Raw genomic sequence first — 19,838 nt, forward strand, 5'->3', positions numbered from 1 at the left:
GCATGGAGTAGACAGGCAGGAGAGATGAGGTTATGCAAGCTATGTGGACTACAGAGTGTAAACTTAGAGAAGCACATGATTATGACATGCCTAACATATACACATATACGGGCTGACTCTGATATCCCTTTATAGGGGCCACTTCACCAGTTTCTGACCACTACTCCTATATCGAAGTTAGGGGCTCTCATCACCCGCATATTATGCTTTCGGGAGAACCATGCTACATAGATCGTTCTTTCACCATAGCTACCCTTTCCTACATGGGAGAGGAGAATCATTGTATATCTGAAAAGGTCCCATGGGTCATAATTTGGCCTTCGATGGACAATAATAAACTACTCTACTCTTTCTTCAATCTCTTCTAGAGTCTTCTCTCTCCTCTTTCTCTCTCTCCAATTCACTTATTAGCAATGGTAAAATCTTGTCCTCTTACTTGAAAGTGGAGTCTACCCCAATCACTATATAGGTTGTCTTTCCAAGTTCCACTTTGAAGCATGGGTTAAAATTTAGCTATATGGCCAAATCTTTGCCCCTTATTTGAAAGTGGGACTTGGGAGATTCCCAAATTCTCTAATATGGTGTCCTCCACATTTTATTCATTTTTTATGTGTCATCTTCGCCTTTAAATTTATTTTATTTTAGTGTATTCTTAAGTTAGCAAAATGCCCAAGACCACCCCCTCTTCTCCTTAATTAACAAGCTTGTCCCTCATGGCAAATGCACCAAAAATTATGGTCCCCCTAAGAGATCCACATATTAGTAGGCAAGATGACTGTGTAAAGCCATTGTATTTATTAAGGATTGGAAGTGGTTTCATACACTTTTTTTAACCCCAAATTAATAGTATAAAAGACATCCTAAATTTCCCTTATGTAGTCCAACTAGCATCTCACCCAACAGTCTCATTCAAGTTACTTGCAATCTTTTAAATGTTACTATTTAACTCTCATTTTGAACTAAAACCCCTAAGATATCAAACCTAATTCATTCAACATTTAAATAAGAGAAAATAATTATCCAAAAACTCTAAATGCATCACTAATATCTGTTAATACTCAAGTAAAACCACTAATATACACTAATCATTACTTCAACCTTGAACACCATTTTACAAAGGAAGTACTTGTAAATGGATTTCATTAACTATGAAATTTTAACAACAAACTCTAAACAAAAAATAAACTATAGTCTCTTTTTATTCTTTCCACAAATTCCTTTCTTATCTAGACTTATTAAAATTTTCTTATTTTTGCTTTAAAAATAGAATCATTCATAATAATTATGTTTGGATATAAAACCTAAACCCTCTTAACCAAATATTCTCCACAATAATTGTAGCCCATATACCATTTTGAATTGGTAAATATCCTTATTTACTTCTAATATTCACTAATTACCTTATAAAAATGCATAAAACTGTCATTTTCAACCTTAAAAATTAGGTATCTCTAAATCTAGAGATCCATTATAGCTAAAAATTGTTAAGGAGATCCATCTTATTGTGATTCAACTCTATTTTAATGTCTTACCTTTAATCCTTTATTAATACTCTTAATTATCTCTAATTACGATTAAAAATTACAATTTTTGTCACTAAAATACTTATATCTTTTAATGGATTCATTTTCAAAGAGTAAGATTTCATCCTTAGATTCAATTTATTATGTTTTTACTCTATTTCAACTCATTTTCCATTAATACTAAGAATATTTCTTAATTAAGGTCTAAAAATACAGTTTAAAGGCTATTTTTTATCATTTTCTTATCATTTCAATTCATACAATGCAAGAATTCAATTCCTTTCCATCCATTTAAAACTCAAAGATCATAAGTTTAATACATTCAATGCTAAATCCATTCAAACTATGTATTTTTTTTCAATTTTGAATAGAAATTGATATACCCAATTAATGAAGAAAAGAAAGAGCCGTATTTGAAGATGATAATGCTTGTTCCTCCTCTCCCTTTATGCTAAGAAATCTCCAAGTCTTATAATCTATGTCATTTTTTACTAATATCCTCTAATTCTATCTTAATCCTATTGTAATTCTCTCTCCCTACACCAAAGAATAGTCTTCACATCAACACACTACTAGAATATCGTGCCCAGTTTTTTTATAACTTTCTCTCTTCTTTCTCAACCTCCTTCTTCCCATGACATCCTCCTCCAACTTCTTGATTATCCCCATTTCAAATTTTTATATTTTCCCACTTGAACCGAATCTTTTTGACACCCTTCCACATCTTTGGTCTATTTTTTACCTCCCCCATAGCTTCTCGACCCAAATTCTATGCATGCATACTAAATTATACCCGCATTTCTTCACGTCTCCAAAATATCCATTGCTTCCACTAAAATTCTCTCCCCATATTCGCCTTCTATCACTTACTATTTTTCTGCTCTCTGAAAGTCCATGTCTAAATTATCCCACCTATCTACTTCTAGCTTCATCTCAACATAATCAAATATGGCTTTACAATCTTATTTTTGTTAAATGTTTATGAAAATAATTACATAATATAAAACCAAAGCCCTTTACTTTGCATAAAAAATAGTGTAAAAATAGCTCAAAATAAGCGGTTAGCAACAACAATAAAAACTTATATTACACAAATCACAAAACACAAATACAAGTAGAAGTAGGACACACCAAAGCACAAATATGCATTATATATCTTACAAACTTAACTCTTTTCGATAGTTCTAGGATTAGATTTGTTGCTTACCAAACAAGCCGTCATTGACTTTCACACGCGCATGATAAATATAGGAAATAGAATTCACGTACCACTCCACCCATTAGGCAAAACAAAGATAATAGCATGTATGCAATCGATTAGTGAACCTCCATTGATGCCACAAAAAATATGTGCAAAAGAAATCCATGAAATATTGCAAAAATACAAAACATTATTTCAAAAACAAAACACCACTAACAAACTTAATTTGCATATTTGCCATGAAATAAGAACAGAGGTAGAAAGATCTATCAAGATGGCCATGAGAAGAAGATCACTAAAGAAGAATCAATACATCAATGATGCAGTTAAAGAGATGCTAGAAAAATGAGTGATAGTCCCTTCATCGAGTGATCAAACATTCAACCCACATTTGATAAAGAAAGATGATGGAACATATAGGTTTTATATTGATTTCAAACCCTTAAACAAGGTCATACATCATGATGTCTATCATTTACCTTGACTAGATGACCTTTTGGATACATCAAGCCAATCAAGATACTTCACCTCCCTCAATCTTGCATGTGGGTATTGGTAGATACCATTGTCTCATGAGCTAATGCACTCAAGACAACATTTCACACAACTAGAGGCCTATATCAATTCACAAGGATGCCCTTTGGCCTTATGATGCAAGGAATACATTCTTGTGCATGGGCAACAAGATCTTTGGAGTCCTAATTGAAAAGAAGGTGTTAGCAATCTACTTGGATGATATTTTGATCCACATAGAAACTTGGGAGCAACATAAAGAAGCCTTAGAAGATGTGTTGAAAAGGATAGAGAAATATAATCTGTAGCTACTACAGATATGCACGTGTAAATGGGGGGTTAATATGCTTAAAATTCTTAGGGTTCATTATCTCAGCATGCATTACAATTGACCCAACAAAAATAAATGTAGTTCAACAATTTCCAAGGCCCACGACCGTTAAAAAGCTCCAAAGCTTATTGGGACTATTCACATTTTCAACTAGGTTTATCCCTATCTTAGCTACAACAATGTAGCCCTCAAGAAATCTTTTGAAGAAGAAAGGCCACAAATATGAATGGACACAATAGTGTGAAGAAAGTTTCAAATAGCTTAAAAAAGCCATGCAAACATAAATTTAGTTGAGCTACCCTGACTTCAACAAAGAATTTAAACTTCAAGCAGATGCACCAAATGTAGGTTTTGGGGTTATACGACAAGAAAAAGATGAAAAGCGGCAACCCATGTCCTACATCAGTTGTGCAATGACACAAGGTAAAGAAAACTACAACACTATCAAAAAGGAACTCCTAGCAATAGTTAGGGCAATTAACAAACTGCATCCATATTCACATGGAAAAAAATTCATCATTGAGATAGTTCATCAACCACTTGTGTCAATGGTGCAAAAAAAGCACCCACTTGGGAGACTACTCCAACAGATACTCGCACTTCAAGAATATAGCTTCACCATAAAATACATAAACGGCAAGACCAATGTCATTATAGACAACCTATCACACATTTTGGAGGTACAAAATGCACAAGTATGTGAGATCCCAACTAATAGAAATACATTAGCAACACTACAACAACAAGATAAACACATATCTCTAAATCATCTTAGTAATAAGAAAGAAGCCTTAGCATCCATGGACAAAGCACTATCAAATACAGAACAATCTGTCATATTTTATACCAAAGAAAAGTGAGCCAAGATTTAATGTCCCATCTTCACTGATACTCACATACATGGATTACTACCATTCCAATCCAATGTTTGGTCATTTAGGATTCCAGAAGCTACTAGAGAATCTTGGAAAATGCTATTACTGGCTACAAATGAGGAAGTATATATCAAACTATACAAAAGAATTCCCAACATGTAAATTGAAAGGGAGCGATGGATCAAAGGTTGGACTCGAGAGCTATGGTGGGAGAGTAAGAGCAAGAAATGGAGAGACTAGAAATGGGAACTCCAACAGTCACAATGTGTGACCTGGCTATCCTTTATTCAAACTGTCACTAAAAGAATAAAGAATAAAGTGATGGTGATGGGCGCCCGCCACTTGCAGTGTGCAGTGGCAGTGACTGTTAGTGTAGTAATACACGGGCAGCTAGGCAGAGGCACCTTTACCTGCAACAACCTCCCACTTAAAGGTGAATCTGCCCTAGTGAGAGTGAAAAGAAAAAGAAAAAAGACAGTACAACATGTACACATGTACAACAGGATGAGGAAAGACGTCATCTCATCCCACGCCCATCAACCTCCTGAGGAAGGCAAAGCGCTCTGTAGAGAGGCTTTTCATGAGCAGATCTACAGGATTCTGGTCAGTCGAGATCTTGACAAGATCAACAGACTTATCCTCAATGACCCCACGTATGAAGTGATACCTCACCTCAATGTGTTTCATCTTCACATGGAAGACTGGATTCTTAGCTAACTGAATAGCACTCATAGAATCCGAATGCAGTGTAGGGATAGCATCAATACCAAGGTCAGCAACCAAACAACCCAACCAAATGGCCTCCTTGCAAGCCTCAGTGGCTGCAACATACTCGGCCTTTGTAGTAGAAAGGGCCATGCATTTTTGCACCCTGGACATCCAAGAAACAGCACATCCAGCATAGGTGAATACATAGCCGAAAGTGGACTTCCTACTATCTGCATGTCCTACATAATCAGAGTCAGTGTACCCCACGACTCATGTATCCTTGCTGCCATAGCATATGCACATATCTGCAGTGCCCTTTAGGTACCTCATGATACCCTTCACAGCATCCCAATGCTTCTTGCCAGGTGTAGTCATACAGTGCGCCACAACACCAACTGCAAAGGCAATATCTGGACGAGTGGCTATCATGGCATACATAAGACTGCCCACTGCAGATGCATAGGAAATCTTGGCCATCTCGGCCTTTTGCTCTTCTATCTATGGACAATCAGCCTGTGATACCTTCACATAAGAAGGCAATGGACAATCAATAGGCTTTACGTCCTGCATGCGGAAGCGCTCAAGGACTTTATGAATGTACTCCCTTTGTGACAAGTAGAGGAGTCCCTGATGCATGTCGCGTCTAATGCGCATACCAAGTATGTGAGTGGCCTGTCCCAAATCTTTCATCTCAAAGCTCTTCTTGAGTTGAGCCTTAAGAGCATCTAACTCATCATGAGCTTTCCCTGCTATCAACATATCATCCACATAGAGTACCAAAATCAATAAAGAACCATCACGAGCTTTCTTCGTGTAAGGACACGGATCCATAGCACTCCGGCTGTAACCCTGTGACTGCATAAAGGCATCAAACTTACGATACCACTCCCTAGGTGCCTGTTTCAAGCCTTAAAGACTTTTCCTCAATTTGCACACTAGGTGCTCCTTGCCAGGTTCTGCAAAGCCCTCAGGCTGCTCCATATAAATCTCATCATGCAAGTCCCCATGTAAGAAAGCCGTCTTGACATCCATCTGGTATAAATCCAAGTCAAGCTGAGCAACCAAAGCCAAGACTAAGTGCAAGGTGGTCATCTTAACCACAGGAGAAAAGACCTCATCAAAGTCCACACCATGCTCCTACTTAAAATCCTTTGCTACCAATCTAGCCTTGTCTGCTGGCTTGGGGTGTCCAGGGGTACTTTTCAGCTTGTACACCCACTTGCATGGCAAAGCATTCTTGCTCGTAGGCAAGGAAACCAAATCCCAAGTGTCATTCTTATACAGGGAGTCTATCTCAGACTGCATAGCCCTCTCCCAGGAGTGACTATCACCCCTACACATAGCCTCATCATAGGTGAAAGGCTCTCCTACATCTATAACCAATACATAATGCATCGAGGGCTGAAATCTATCTGGTGGATGTCTGTCTCTAGTAGACCGTCTCACGGCAGGCTTTGCTGCCTACCCAGCTGCCTGTCCAATACCCTGACTATGAGCATCTGCTGCAGTTGTAGGCTGTCCAACTGGCTGTGCAGGAGCTCTCAACTCCTCCTGAAATATGACCCTATGGATCTCAACAACTCTCTCAGGCTGCCTATGCATCTTGTCTTCATGGAAGACTACATCATGACTGCGGATGACTTTCTGCGCCTGCGGATCCCAGAGACGGTAACCCATCTCGCCTGCATCCCCATCACCAAGGAAAATGCATTTGACACTCTTGGGATCCAGCTTACTTCTCTTGTCCCTGGGCACATGGCAAAATGCCTCACATCCAAAGACACGAAGATGCGCATAAGAGGGGGGTTTTCCAATCCATACCTCCTCTGCAACCTGGAAATCCAAACCACTAGAAGGTGATCTGTTTATGACATGCACAGCTGTACTAACTGCCTCAGCCCAAAAGCTCTGTGGTAGGCCTGCATGACTAAGCATACTGGGTACACGCTCCTGGATGGTTCTATTCATCGGCTCAGCCAAACCATTTTGGGGGGGTGTAGGGGGTGGTCAACTGACGCTTAATACCCCTCTCATCACATAACTGCTCAAAAGCACATGAGATATACTCACCCCCATTATCTGTCCTTAGGCATTTTAGCCTATACCCAGACTGGTTCTCAACCAATGCAAGCCATCTCTAAAACACAACCAAGACATCGGATTTTAGCTTAATGGGATAAGCCCAAACTTTTCGTGAAAAATCATCTATGAATGTAACAAAATACTTTGTACCACCCATAGACTGACAAGGCATGGGCCCACAGACATCCGAATGTACCAATGCCAAGGGCTCACTCATGTGTGGCCTATCAGTCTTCTTATGCATAGACCTGGTCTGCCTGCCATAAAGACAATGCTCACATGAATCAAAACATGCATAATCAAGGGGCGGTAAGTACTGCAAACCAGAAAGCATTTTCATTTCCTTCAAAGACATATGGCCCAAACGGTCATGCCAAAGAGATACATGTGGGATAGAACCCACAGACAAAACATGATCAAGGGAAGAAGCTAATACAATCAAGGGGTAGAGACTGCCAGCCTTGGTACCTCTCGTAATCACAAGTCTGCCATGAGTGATCTTTCATACAGAGTCTCCAAAACATACATGATATCCTGTGTCATCAAGCTGTCCAACTGACATGAGACTACGTGTCAAAGCAGGTACATGATATACATCCTGCATAACAAAATTGTTGCCAGAAGGAAACTGCAGCCTAACATCACCAATGCCCACAATATCAAGAGAGCTGTCATCACCCAAGCGCACAGTACCCGAAACAGTATGGTATGAATGAAACCACTCTCGGCAAGGTGTCACATGAAAAGACGCACCTGAGTCCAAGAGCCAACACTGTGCATACATAGAGTGTATCTCTGTCATCTACGAAGCACTAGAAGAAGCTGCTAGGATATAATCATCATCATCAACATTCTCAGGTTGCACAACATTGATCTCTTCAATTTTAACACTGGACTTTGCAGGTACTATGCTGCGATCAGAAGACTTATCCTGCACTTTCCCCTTATCTTTGCGCCTTTCATTGCGCAATTCATGGCATTATGGCCTAATATGGCCCTTTTTCCCACAATGGTGACAAGTAACATAAGCATTTTTGCCACGGAATTTGCTACGTGACTTCCCACAAGACTTGGACCGAGATTTCTAAGAATCCCGTCCACGGCCACTACCACTGCCATGCTTTCCATATCCATCATTCCTGCCTCTAACTGTCATAGCATGAGACACACGAGAGGCATCCAAATTCTTACGGTTAACCTCTTCCTGCAGAAGAGCACTCTCAACATCAGATAATTTCAAGGTAGCAATAGAGGCACATAATGCAGTGCAGAATACATCCCATGACTTATTAAGAGTACCAACCAAGAAAAGAGGAGTGACATCCTCTGCAAAAGTGATGTCCTACGAAGTCAAGTTCTTGAGTATAGCATGGAACTAGCTCAGTGAGCAGCGATAGTCACATTCTCCTTCATGTGTAGATCCATAAGCTGCTTCAACCAATACATCTGGCTCGCTGGACTTTTCTTGTCATAGAGATTTTTGATCTTTTCCCACAACTGCCATGCACTCTGTTCTTCCTCAAATACATTGTAGTGAACCTGTTCTGTGAGAGACAATACAATGGTGGACTTGCATAACTCATCAATCTCAAGCCATTCCTCATCCGGCATAGTTGCAAGCGGATGCCCACTTAACCTCAAAGGTTTGATCTGTGATTTCTGCACCAACACCTGCCAAATTTGGCTCTCGCAATAAGAGTAGTTCGTACCATCAAGCTTAGTGATGTTGAAAATAGCATGATCAGTGGACGAACTCGCCATAATGCAAGTTGGAAGACTGTAGACAATTCAAAATTGCTTGCTATTTACTACAAAAAATGACCAAAAAATCACCAAAATCAAGGGAAAATGGCAAGGAAAGTGGAACCAAAGCTGCTGCCCACCAAGAACTAGTAAAAGTACATACTTTCAGAGTGTTTCCGCATGAAAAATCCATGTCAGTCCATACATATATGCTTGCTATAATAAATTTCAGATTTCAATAAAAGAGAGCTAACAGTGCCAAAATCGGATCCCAAGGCAATCAGATATTACCAAGACCAAAGCCGGCATCATGCGGGCATACCATAAGCATATGATGGTCGATAAGCATGAATCCAACACCCAAGTATGTCATACAAACATCTGCCAGTGAGTAAGCACACCCCCCAGGCAATGGGGCAAAGTGTTCCTGCCACTACCAAAACTTGACACAAGTAGGTGTCAGTTCACAAAGATACAGATCCAAAACTGAGACTTAGCTCATAAGCATACAATGAACCAAGACATATGATGTATCATCCCAAAAGGTTAAGAAGTCCTAAAGTCTCAAGTGTCTGTAACTGCTCAATGGCATGTAACTGCTCAATGCATAAAAGTACCGCTTGCTCAATGTCTGATAAGCATTCAAGAATGCTCCCACTGGACACTTCCCGAACATGTAGGTGGTAGAGCATCCGTATGTAGCATCCGTAAGCATGTAAGATATCAAATACATCCCAATCCAAACTCTGACAAGCCAAGTAACATCCAAAACTACTCCAGATAATCAAAAATGCATCTAAGGTGGAGCTTCAATGAGCACTCAAGCTCAACGTATGCATAGGGTAATCAACCGTGACATGAGCATCAAGCCGTAGGCAACGGGTATGCATAAACCCAAGAAGCATCACTATCAAAGCATATACCAATGTCAATAAGTGCAGGCTGAAATAAGCTCAAGCTTCCAAAAGCATCCAGATTCAATGACAAGCTCAAAGTCATCCCTCGATGATCAATACATCATAGCATAACCCAAGACATACATCCGAAACCAATAGGCATATGTCAAAGCATGAAATATAGCTTCAGCCCAAGAGTATTCAGCATGCATTTACTATTATAAACTGTGTATTTTCAGCCCCAAAATCAAGCCAAAATCATAGCATTACATGTAGCTTCAATCCCCAATCAATCGGGATGCAATAGGCATCAAACCTGTTATGTAGTCGTGCCTAAACTGTAAAATATTACACGGCGCAGCGAACAGAATCTGAGAAAGAGATAGAGAGTACACAACAGAGAAGAGGAGAATCAGTAAATTCTTTAACTCCAAACAACTGATACAAAGATGGCTCTGTCCACCCGTGCGCTTCCACTGAGTGAAGCTTAGATGGCGATCTAGACAGAAGATAGGTGAAGAGCTTAAGGCTAGCTGGAACAACAACTCTGACTGGGTGAAAGATGAGTGTAAGATGGCTGCGAAGGGGTTTAGCTTTTATAGCCCGCGAAGGTCGTTAGGTCGGCCTGCTGACCGACCTACCATATGAGCCTCCACTAGTCGGCCAGGGAATATTCCAGGGAATATTCCCTTTACCATCGGGCCGGGGGCGCTGCCCCCGGACCCCCGCCAGGGGGGCCGCTGGCCCCCCTGGGACCCCCCAGCCAGGGGCCGCTTCCGCGGCCCCCGGACCCCACAATAGGGGCCCCTTTTAACTCCCTTACCACGCAACTCAATGCAATGTGCCTCGAGTTGCTACCAGCTTAACCACTCCGTCTAACCCAAAGATTAGACCCACAACAGTCACCTTTTTGCCATCCGGTCACATAGACCTCATCTGATATACAAGTCAGGACTCAACCAATGTCCGGGCTCACATTTGGCTTCTCCTCATAATGGGGGCCTTACAACTTTGAGCACCATGGATCATTGGTAGCACCTAATGAGGGTGGGGCATTGATCATATCTAACACCCCCCCTCAATGTCCACCCATAGGTGAACTATCTCCTCGGCCCAATGCCGAGTCTCTGAAGATGAACTTGAAGCAGATCCTTCGTAAGTGCTTTGGTGAAGATATCTGCTCCATTCTCCTCTGTTGGACAGTAGACCAATTCCACTATCCCATCCTCCATCAAATCACGCACATAGTGATACTGGATCTCTATATGTTTGGTGCGTGCATGAAACACTGGATTTTTGGCAATGGCGATGCAACTCTGATTGTCACATCTCAGCACAGTTGGTTCTTCATCCTGCACTCCCATATGCCATAGAATCCTTCTCAACCATACGGCCTCACATGCAGCAAAACAAGCTGCCTTGTACTCTGCTTCGGTAGAAGACAATGCCACTGTTGGTTGCTTCTTACTAATCCAAGAGAAAATTCCTGAACCCAAAGAGAAACAATAACCAGAAACTGACTTCCTGGAATCAATGTCTCCTGCCCAATCTGAGTCACAGTTCCCCACAAGAGAAGTTCCGAAACTGTATGTGATACCATAGTCAAGAGTTTTCTTCAAGTATCTGAGCACCCGCATCCCAGCCTTCCAATGACTCTCATGAGGTTTGTTTGAGAACCTGCTCAAAACACCAACAGCAAAACTGATATCTGGTCTGGTGTTACACAAGTAGATTAGACTGCCGACCAACCTCCTATACCTCCCAATGTCTGCTAGTGCTGATGTATCCTCAACGGATAACTTTACATTCACCTCCATAGGTGTAGCTATCTCCTTGCACTCGGTCATGCCAAATGCCTTCAAGATCTCCCATGCATACTTCTTCTGAGAGATGAAGATCTTTCCTGGCTCTTGCCAGACTTCAATCCCCAAACAATAGTGCAGCAAGCCCAAGTCTGTCATTTCAAACTCAAAACTCAAAGCCTTTCGAGTTTGGTTGATCATATCTTCATAGTCACCTGTAATAAGAAGGTCGTCCACATATAGGACAATCACTACAGACTTTTTACCATCCCTGTAAACATACAAGTTAGCATCTGAGGCACATCTTTTGAAGTTTAGGTTTAAAAAGAACCTATCTATCCGCTGGTACCATGCTCTGGGGGCTTGTTTCAGCCCATACAATGCCTTCTTCAGTTTACACACTTTGTTCTCAGAATGGGGGGCCTCAAACCCTGGTGGCTGAGCCACGTATACCTCCTCCTTGAGGTCACCATTTAAGAACGCTGACTTAACATCCATTTGGTACACTGGCCACTTCTTGTGGGCAGCCACTGCAAGTACCGTGCGAATAGTGGTCATTCTGGCAGTTGGGGCAAATGACTCTTGAAAATCAAACCCTTCAACTTGTGAAAATCCTTGGGCAACCAGTCTAGCTTTGTACTTTTCTAAGGTACCATCAGCCTTGTACTTTACCTTCCAGATCCACTTGGTGCCAATAATCTTCCGCTTTGCTGGCCGATCCACTAGCTCCCAAGTGTCATTCTTCATTATGCTGTCATACTCCGCCTGCATAGCAGCCTTCCATGATGGATCTGCAAGTGCTTCTTCTAAGTCAGTTGGCTCCTTTACTTCTCTCATAATCTCAACCATCAAGGCCATGTTGACTATGTGAGCAGAAGCCCTCCTTTGCTCCTCTATTCTCTGAGACCTCCTTGGTCCGTCTGCCTTCTCCTCAACAGATGCAGGCATAGGATTATTGTGGTCATAGAGCTGCTTCACCCAGCGCGGCAATGGCTTTTCCGGTGGGGTGATGTCAGGTTGGTGAACTTTTTCCTCATCATCTGAAGATGATGCTTCCTCCTCCTTAAGGATAGGGATAGCTCTCGGGACAGGTTCATAGTGGACTACTTCTTCGCTTGATGATAAAGTGGAAGACCTTGCCTTCTCCTCCTCCACTGTATGCGGCTCCTCCTTGAACACCACATCACGGCTCGCGATGATCTTCTTTGCCTCTTGGTCATATAACTTGTAAGCCTTCTGCTCATCACTATAACCCAAGAAGATACATTTTCTGCTTTTTGGTTGTAACTTGTTTCTCTTCTCATCTGGAACATGTGCATAACATTCACATCCAAAAATTCTGAAATGTGAAACAGATGGTTTCTTACCAGTGTAAGCCTCATGAGGTGTTTTTCCCTTGAGAGCCTTTGTGTAGCTCCGATTTAGAATGTAGACTGCAGTATTAACAGCTTCAGCCCAAAAATGGTTAGGCAATCCCTTGCCCTTTAGCATGCATCTTGCCATCTCCACAATGGTACGATTCCTGCGTTCCACAACACCATTCTGCTGAGGTGTGTGAGGCGTCGTCAATTGACGCTTGATCCCTTTGCTCTTGCAAAAGCCTTCAAACTCCTTTGAGTTGAACTCACCACCACCATCTGTTCTAAATTTCTTCACACTTTTCCCTGTTTCATTCTCAACAAGTATTAGCCATTCTTTAAACTTACCAAAAGCTTGAGCCTTATCACGAAGGAAGTACACCCACATCTTCCTACTGTAGTCGTCGACAATCAACATAAAATAAGAAGATCCCCCCAAGGCCTGTGTAGGCATCTTACCACACAAGTCAGCATGCACCAACTCTAGAGGAGCATGTGCTCTATTCTTGCTTTCTTGTGGAAATGCCTTTCTCTGTTGCTTGCCCATCATACAAGCTTCACATGGTTCCTTCAATTCAGTTATTGTAGGTAGGTGAGCAACCATACCTTGCTTTTGCATCTCCTTCAATACTGCAAATCCGATGTGTCCAAACCTTTCATGCCAAAGCTTACTTGTGCCCACTCCAGCGGTGGCTGTAAGAGCACTTAGCTCATACAGGTTGTTCCTCCTTTCTCCTTTGCCAACAATTGTGCCAGCACTATCAATAATTTCTGCACCTGTCTTCTTGAACCTCACTTCATGACCAAGATCAGTTATGGCAGCAACTGATAAGAGATTTCTTCTGATTTCGGGAACATACAACACATTTGAAAGCTTTTTGACTTCACCATTTGCAGCAACAAAAGAAATAGTACCTGTGCCCGCAGCAGGGCATTTAGCATCATTTCCAACCGTCACAGTGATGGATTCTTGTAGAGGCTGCATAGAACTGTATAGACCTTTCTTGTTGGTCATGTGACGGGAGGCCCCACTATCCAACACCCAAGAGTCAGTGGTAGATTCTTCTTGCGCCGAGGAGCACACTTCCTCAATGGTCGCCATGAATAATTCCAACTCTGCTTCAGCCGTATTGGCTGTCTCTTTCCCTTTAGTTTTAAGGGTACCATTCTTTTCATCTGCCTTCTTGACACGACAATCTGCAATTGCATGTCCTTTCTTCTTACAGTAGAAGCACTCTCCTTGAAACTTCTTCTTGCCGCCCTTTTTCTTTTTGTCACCATCATTTTTGGTGGAGGAAACACCTTTGCCTTTTGCATTGGCAGAGAATGCAGCATCTCCATTGTTGCTTCCTTCTCGGGCTTTCAGCCTCAACTCCTCCTCCATTAATAATGCACAAAACTCCTCAAAAGTCAAAGCTTGAGGTCTCACCTGAGTATTAAGGGCAGTTACTAGTCCATCAAACTTTTGTGGACAAATCCGAAGACACCTCCGAGCTAGCTCTTCGCTAGTCTTTTGTATCCCAGCGCCAGCCATCTGGTCGCGCAGATTCTTAATCCGAGTGATGAATGCTTCAACCGTCTCTCCTTCAGCAAACTTCTCCGCTGCTAGTTGATTCTCCAAGTTTTGAATCCTTGTTTGGTTTCGTGTTTCATACTGACTCCTTAGTACATTCCAAGCCTCTGACGCTTTGGTTGTATGCTGAATCAGAGTCAAAACATTGTCAGAACAGCTTGTAACTAAGGCACACAATGCATCTGCATTCCTTCGTTTCCAAGCTCGTAGAAGATCTGCATTCGGAGGAATCATCACACTAGGATTTGATGGGTCGGGGGTAGGCTGTGGTTCTGCGTCAGTCCCCAGCACAGTCTCCAGAAGCTCATAAGAATCAAGGATAGTTGTAATTTTGAACTTCCACAAGGTGTAGTTTGTACCATCTAACTTGCCTTCGCTGAAGGTTGGTGGACGAATCCTCAGTGTTTGAATAGCCGGTACAGCAGCACCACCTCCTGCACCGCTTCCTGATGCGCCAGAACTGCTTCCCGGAGTCGACATCGTTTCTCTTTGCTGTTGAAGCCTTTGCCTCTTGCACGCTCTCCGATCTCTAGAGCCCCCTGGGCTCTGATACCATGTAAAATATTACACGGCGCAGCGAACAGAATCTGAGAAAGAGATAGAGAGTACACAACAGAGAAGAGGAGAATCAGTAAATTCTTTAACTCCAAACAACTGATACAAAGATGGCTCTGTCCACCCGTGCGCTTCCACTGAGTGAAGCTTAGATGGCGATCTAGACAGAAGATAGGTGAAGAGCTTAAGGCTAGCTGGAACAACAACTCTGACTGGGTGAAAGATGAGTGTAAGATGGCTGCGAAGGGGTTTAGCTTTTATAGCCCGCGAAGGTCGTTAGGTCGGCCTGCTGACCGACCTACCATATGAGCCTCCACTAGTCGGCCAGGGAATATTCCAGGGAATATTCCCTTTACCATCGGGCCGGGGGCGCTGCCCCCGGACCCCCGCCAGGGGGGCCGCTGGCCCCCCTGGGACCCCCCAGCCAGGGGCCGCTTCCGCGGCCCCCGGACCCCACAATAGGGGCCCCTTTTAACTCCCTTACCACGCAACTCAATGCAATGTGCCTCGAGTTGCTACCAGCTTAACCACTCCGTCTAACCCAAAGATTAGACCCACAACAGTCACCTTTTTGCCATCCGGTCACATAGACCTCATCTGATATACAAGTCAGGACTCAACCAATGTCCGGGCTCACATTTGGCTTCTCCTCATAATGGGGGCCTTACAACTTTGAGCACCATGGATCATTGGTAGCACCTAATGAGGGTGGGGCATTGATCATATCTAACATAAACAAGCATAGGCATAGAAATACATGCTGTCTTAGACCTGAAATTTGTTGTAGAATATTCTATCATCAGAATTTGGCAAATCCGACATCACCATCGTGTCCAGTGAGCTGGCTGAGGGGGTATGCTGTTCCATGTGTCAACAATGGGGCCCAAAGGGGGCACAAATGAGGGCTAAAGAAGTCCTACACCAAGTCTCAACAAGCCTTGATAGGAAGCAAGATCCAGGTGAAGGAAGCTCCAAGAGGTGTGAGCTATGGCTGCCCACAACTTGTTTACAACCTATGAGACCTGAGAACTAAAGTAAACCCTGAAGAAAATGATCAAATACCTCTTATGTAATGCCCTGAAGGTGCCCAACAATGCTGGGAAGGTGCTCGTTAAGCCGAGGAGTGGTGGGAGCTCTAAGGAGTCGGATATGGCTGTCGGGAAGGAGACCCAATGCAAGTAGGGAGTCGATGGGATGCTGAGAATGCCACGAACCAAGCTCAAGAGTCGGAAAGCAAAGCTCCAATACCAGTTGAAAGGGAGCGATGAATCGAAGGTTGGACTTGAGAGCTATGGCGGGAGAGTAAGAGGAAGAAAGGGAGAGACTAGAAATGGGAACTCCAACAATCACAATGCGTGACTGGGCCTTCCTTTATTCAAACTATCACTAAAAGAATAAAGTAACGGTGACAGGCACCCGCCACCTGCAGTGTGCAGTGGCGGTGACTGTCAATGTAGTAATACACGAGCGGCTAGGCAGAGGCACCTTTACCCCCAACATAAATGTGACAAATCAATGCCAATAAATATAGGGACACTACAACCAATTATAGCATTAACACCATTTGAATTAGTGGACTAGGACCTAATAGGCTCGTTTCTAGAAACACCAAAATAGGAAATAGATACATCATGGTGGCAATAGACTACTTGACATGATGGTGCGAAACAACATCATTACCGAATAGCACAACTTTAAGCGTGACAAACTTTATGCTAAAAAAGATCATCCTCCAGCACTCCTACCCAAAAAGAATCCTATCAGACTAGGGAAAACAATTTAAGAGTGAAGTCATGGAAATCATAGCCAAAACAATGGATTTGAAGCAAGTTTATTACCTCTCCATACAAGTCCCTGACAAATGGTCTCATTGAACATGCAACAAGTACAAATGAAGCACAAGGAACAATATGACCTGATCTTTCACACAAGCATAAGGAATACATCATACGTGATTTAGTAAGCATGTATTTTCATGTTAGCTAATTAGGACTCTCAAAATCCTTCATCAATAAATGGTTGAGACCATATAAAATCTAAGAAAAAATTAGAGTATATACTTACAAGCTGCAACATATGCATAAAGGAACAACAATCATGGCACATGTTCAACGAATAAAACCCTTTTTCCTCACCTTCTGTGCAAGATAGCATATCACAACAACATTTGAACAATCCCACTTTGCATCAACAACCCACAGAATATATGCGGTCAACTCCAAGCACTCGCACCCTTCAGCAACAACCTTCGGCATCTACATAGACAAAGCAATGCAACAACAATACAACTTGGTTAGACAACAACACATGAGAAAAACAACAACATTAGATAGGAAGGCAATGTCCCATAGAAGGCAAAAGAATACAACTCAAGTCCCTTCCCAAAATCAGGCCTATAGCAGCATAGGAAAAACAACATCAAACTGGAAGATAATGGCCCACGGAGGGGCTGAAGAATATAGCTCAAGTCCCTTTCCAAAATTAGGCCTATAGCACGAATAGAACATTAGCAACATCACAAGAGAAGCGCATGCATACAACAACTATATAAGAACAAAATGAAATCACAAAAAACCCACACGAGCTTGTTGTAGGAATAGTAGCCCAATATTCTCAAGTAGAAGAATGGTGCATGCTCGCTGATCCACTTTTCTTTTTTAAAGGGGAGGTGGCACAAGTAGTGACATAGCAAGATAGGATTGGAGGAGAAGGATAGGAGTTGATCACTAATGTTACAAGGACGTGTGGAAGAAGTTTGTTAGAACTATAGGAGTTGATCATGTAATGTGCCTCAGTTGCGACACGTTTTAGTAGTCCATCAGGAGTCTGATCTAAAAGACGCTCCCTGGCACTCCACAGAATGTCACAGGGTTTGTCCCGAGTCTACTCCGCAACGAAACGTATCGGCCAACCCTGTTAGGATCGACTTGAATCTTTTTGGATTTCTAACGGTCAAGTCATTCTACAGCCTTCTAGCAGACGATCTACTTTGCATAGAGCATCTAAACCGAGGTGGACTCATATCGCACTTGGTTCAAAGAGAATGGGAAACGAGAGGGATGCATTTCTCGACCTCTCTACCCATAGGGTACATTCCGGTCTCCTAAAACGATATGAGCCAGGGTTCTACCCTACATTATCTAAGGTCAATAAGTCATTGCGATTTGAATGTTGAGAAGCCTCCCAGTTCTCTAGGACCACCCTACCGTAGGACGGACCCGTCGAGGGTTCCACCCACCCACTTCCCTTAATAGCTTTAGTTTCCTACTTACCTGAGGGCACATTAGTGGTAACACAAACAAGCAGCTTTCTTAATTAATCCGTTAGTCACATGTTCCTTTGTGTGAAAACAGATCAGAAAAATTCCTTGAAAGTAAACTTTATATTATAATTTCACTGAGATACAAATCCCATCCGTGGAACGATTCCCGCTATTTGTAAGGATGTGTCTTATTTTTCTCCAAGTTTCTGCCCTTGCACTAGTAATAGGGCCTCAAGATTCCTTTCGAGTCACATAGACCATTTGAGTAGGATCCAGAGGTAGGGGATTTACAGCCAGAGCCCCCTGGCACCCAAGCATCCTCCTACGAACAGATGTTTCTACTACGGAGGGACCTCTCATAACCGGTTCGGTCCACATTCCCGACATGGCTATCAAAAACCCCATTTTGATAGGATTGGCAGCTAGCTGGGGGTGCTCAACACGCCTTTCCTAGGTGTTTCAACCTGGATCCAATTTGAAAGGTTTTCTTCTTATCAATTCCTTTGTTAGATGAATCCTTTTCCAAACAAGTAATCCTAAGTACAAACACAAGCAGAAGTGGATAATATGTACTAGACAATTCTTTGTTCTCTATCGAAGGAAATTCTGATTTGATGCAATAGCATCTAGTCTTGGCTTTATCCCCGTTATCATCTAATATTTCCAAAGATAACCTAATTTAATTTCCTCATTCTTTTAAATGAAGGAGTATCCTTGCAATGTTGATTGCAATTTGAGACATTAACTTCCCTTCAACGAAACCCTACATATTCATTTGAACTAGGGTTTGTCGTGTAATTCATATAGTTACTTAAGGACATTGAATTCCTTTAAGCTTCAAGCAAGATGGGCCTTGAGAATAATCCTTCAACTCTTTAGGGTTTGAAATTCTTTCAACTTCCTAGGAACCTTACGTATTCTATCACAAGTTCAATCTATGTTTTGTGAGATGTAATAGGATTTCCTATTATTTCAACTAAGCAAACAGATGCGGATGCATAAAATCTATCTGGCTTAATTAGTATGAAATTTCCATGCAATTTATATGCAATTTAACAACTTCTAAGTGTAAATTTAATTGATCATCTAAGATGAATGCGATGAACAAAATTTTCCTAGTACACTCATTATCTTGAAACATGTTGCGATAATTAATGTAAACATTATTTTCTCCCAATTTCTTTTAGAATATGGCTTAGTCAAAGATGGAGATAGGGGGAATCGAGCTAACTCTCTCCTTCGTAGCCTTTCGGGGTAACTCCTCTCTCTCTCTCTCTCTCTCTCAAGCTTTTTCTCGCAGTCTCTTGGATGAGTATCCTTCTATCTCCTTCTCTCTACCTTTCTCGCAGCCTCTCGAGGTCTCCTTGTGCCTCTCTAACTACTCCCTCTGCTTCATACTTATAACTAAACAAGAGA

The sequence above is a fragment of the Lygodium microphyllum genome, chromosome 2, assembly GCF_053477565.2.
Source record: "Lygodium microphyllum isolate KBCC chromosome 2, Lygodium_microphyllum_v1.1.10, whole genome shotgun sequence".
Taxonomy (NCBI): domain Eukaryota; kingdom Viridiplantae; phylum Streptophyta; class Polypodiopsida; order Schizaeales; family Lygodiaceae; genus Lygodium; species Lygodium microphyllum.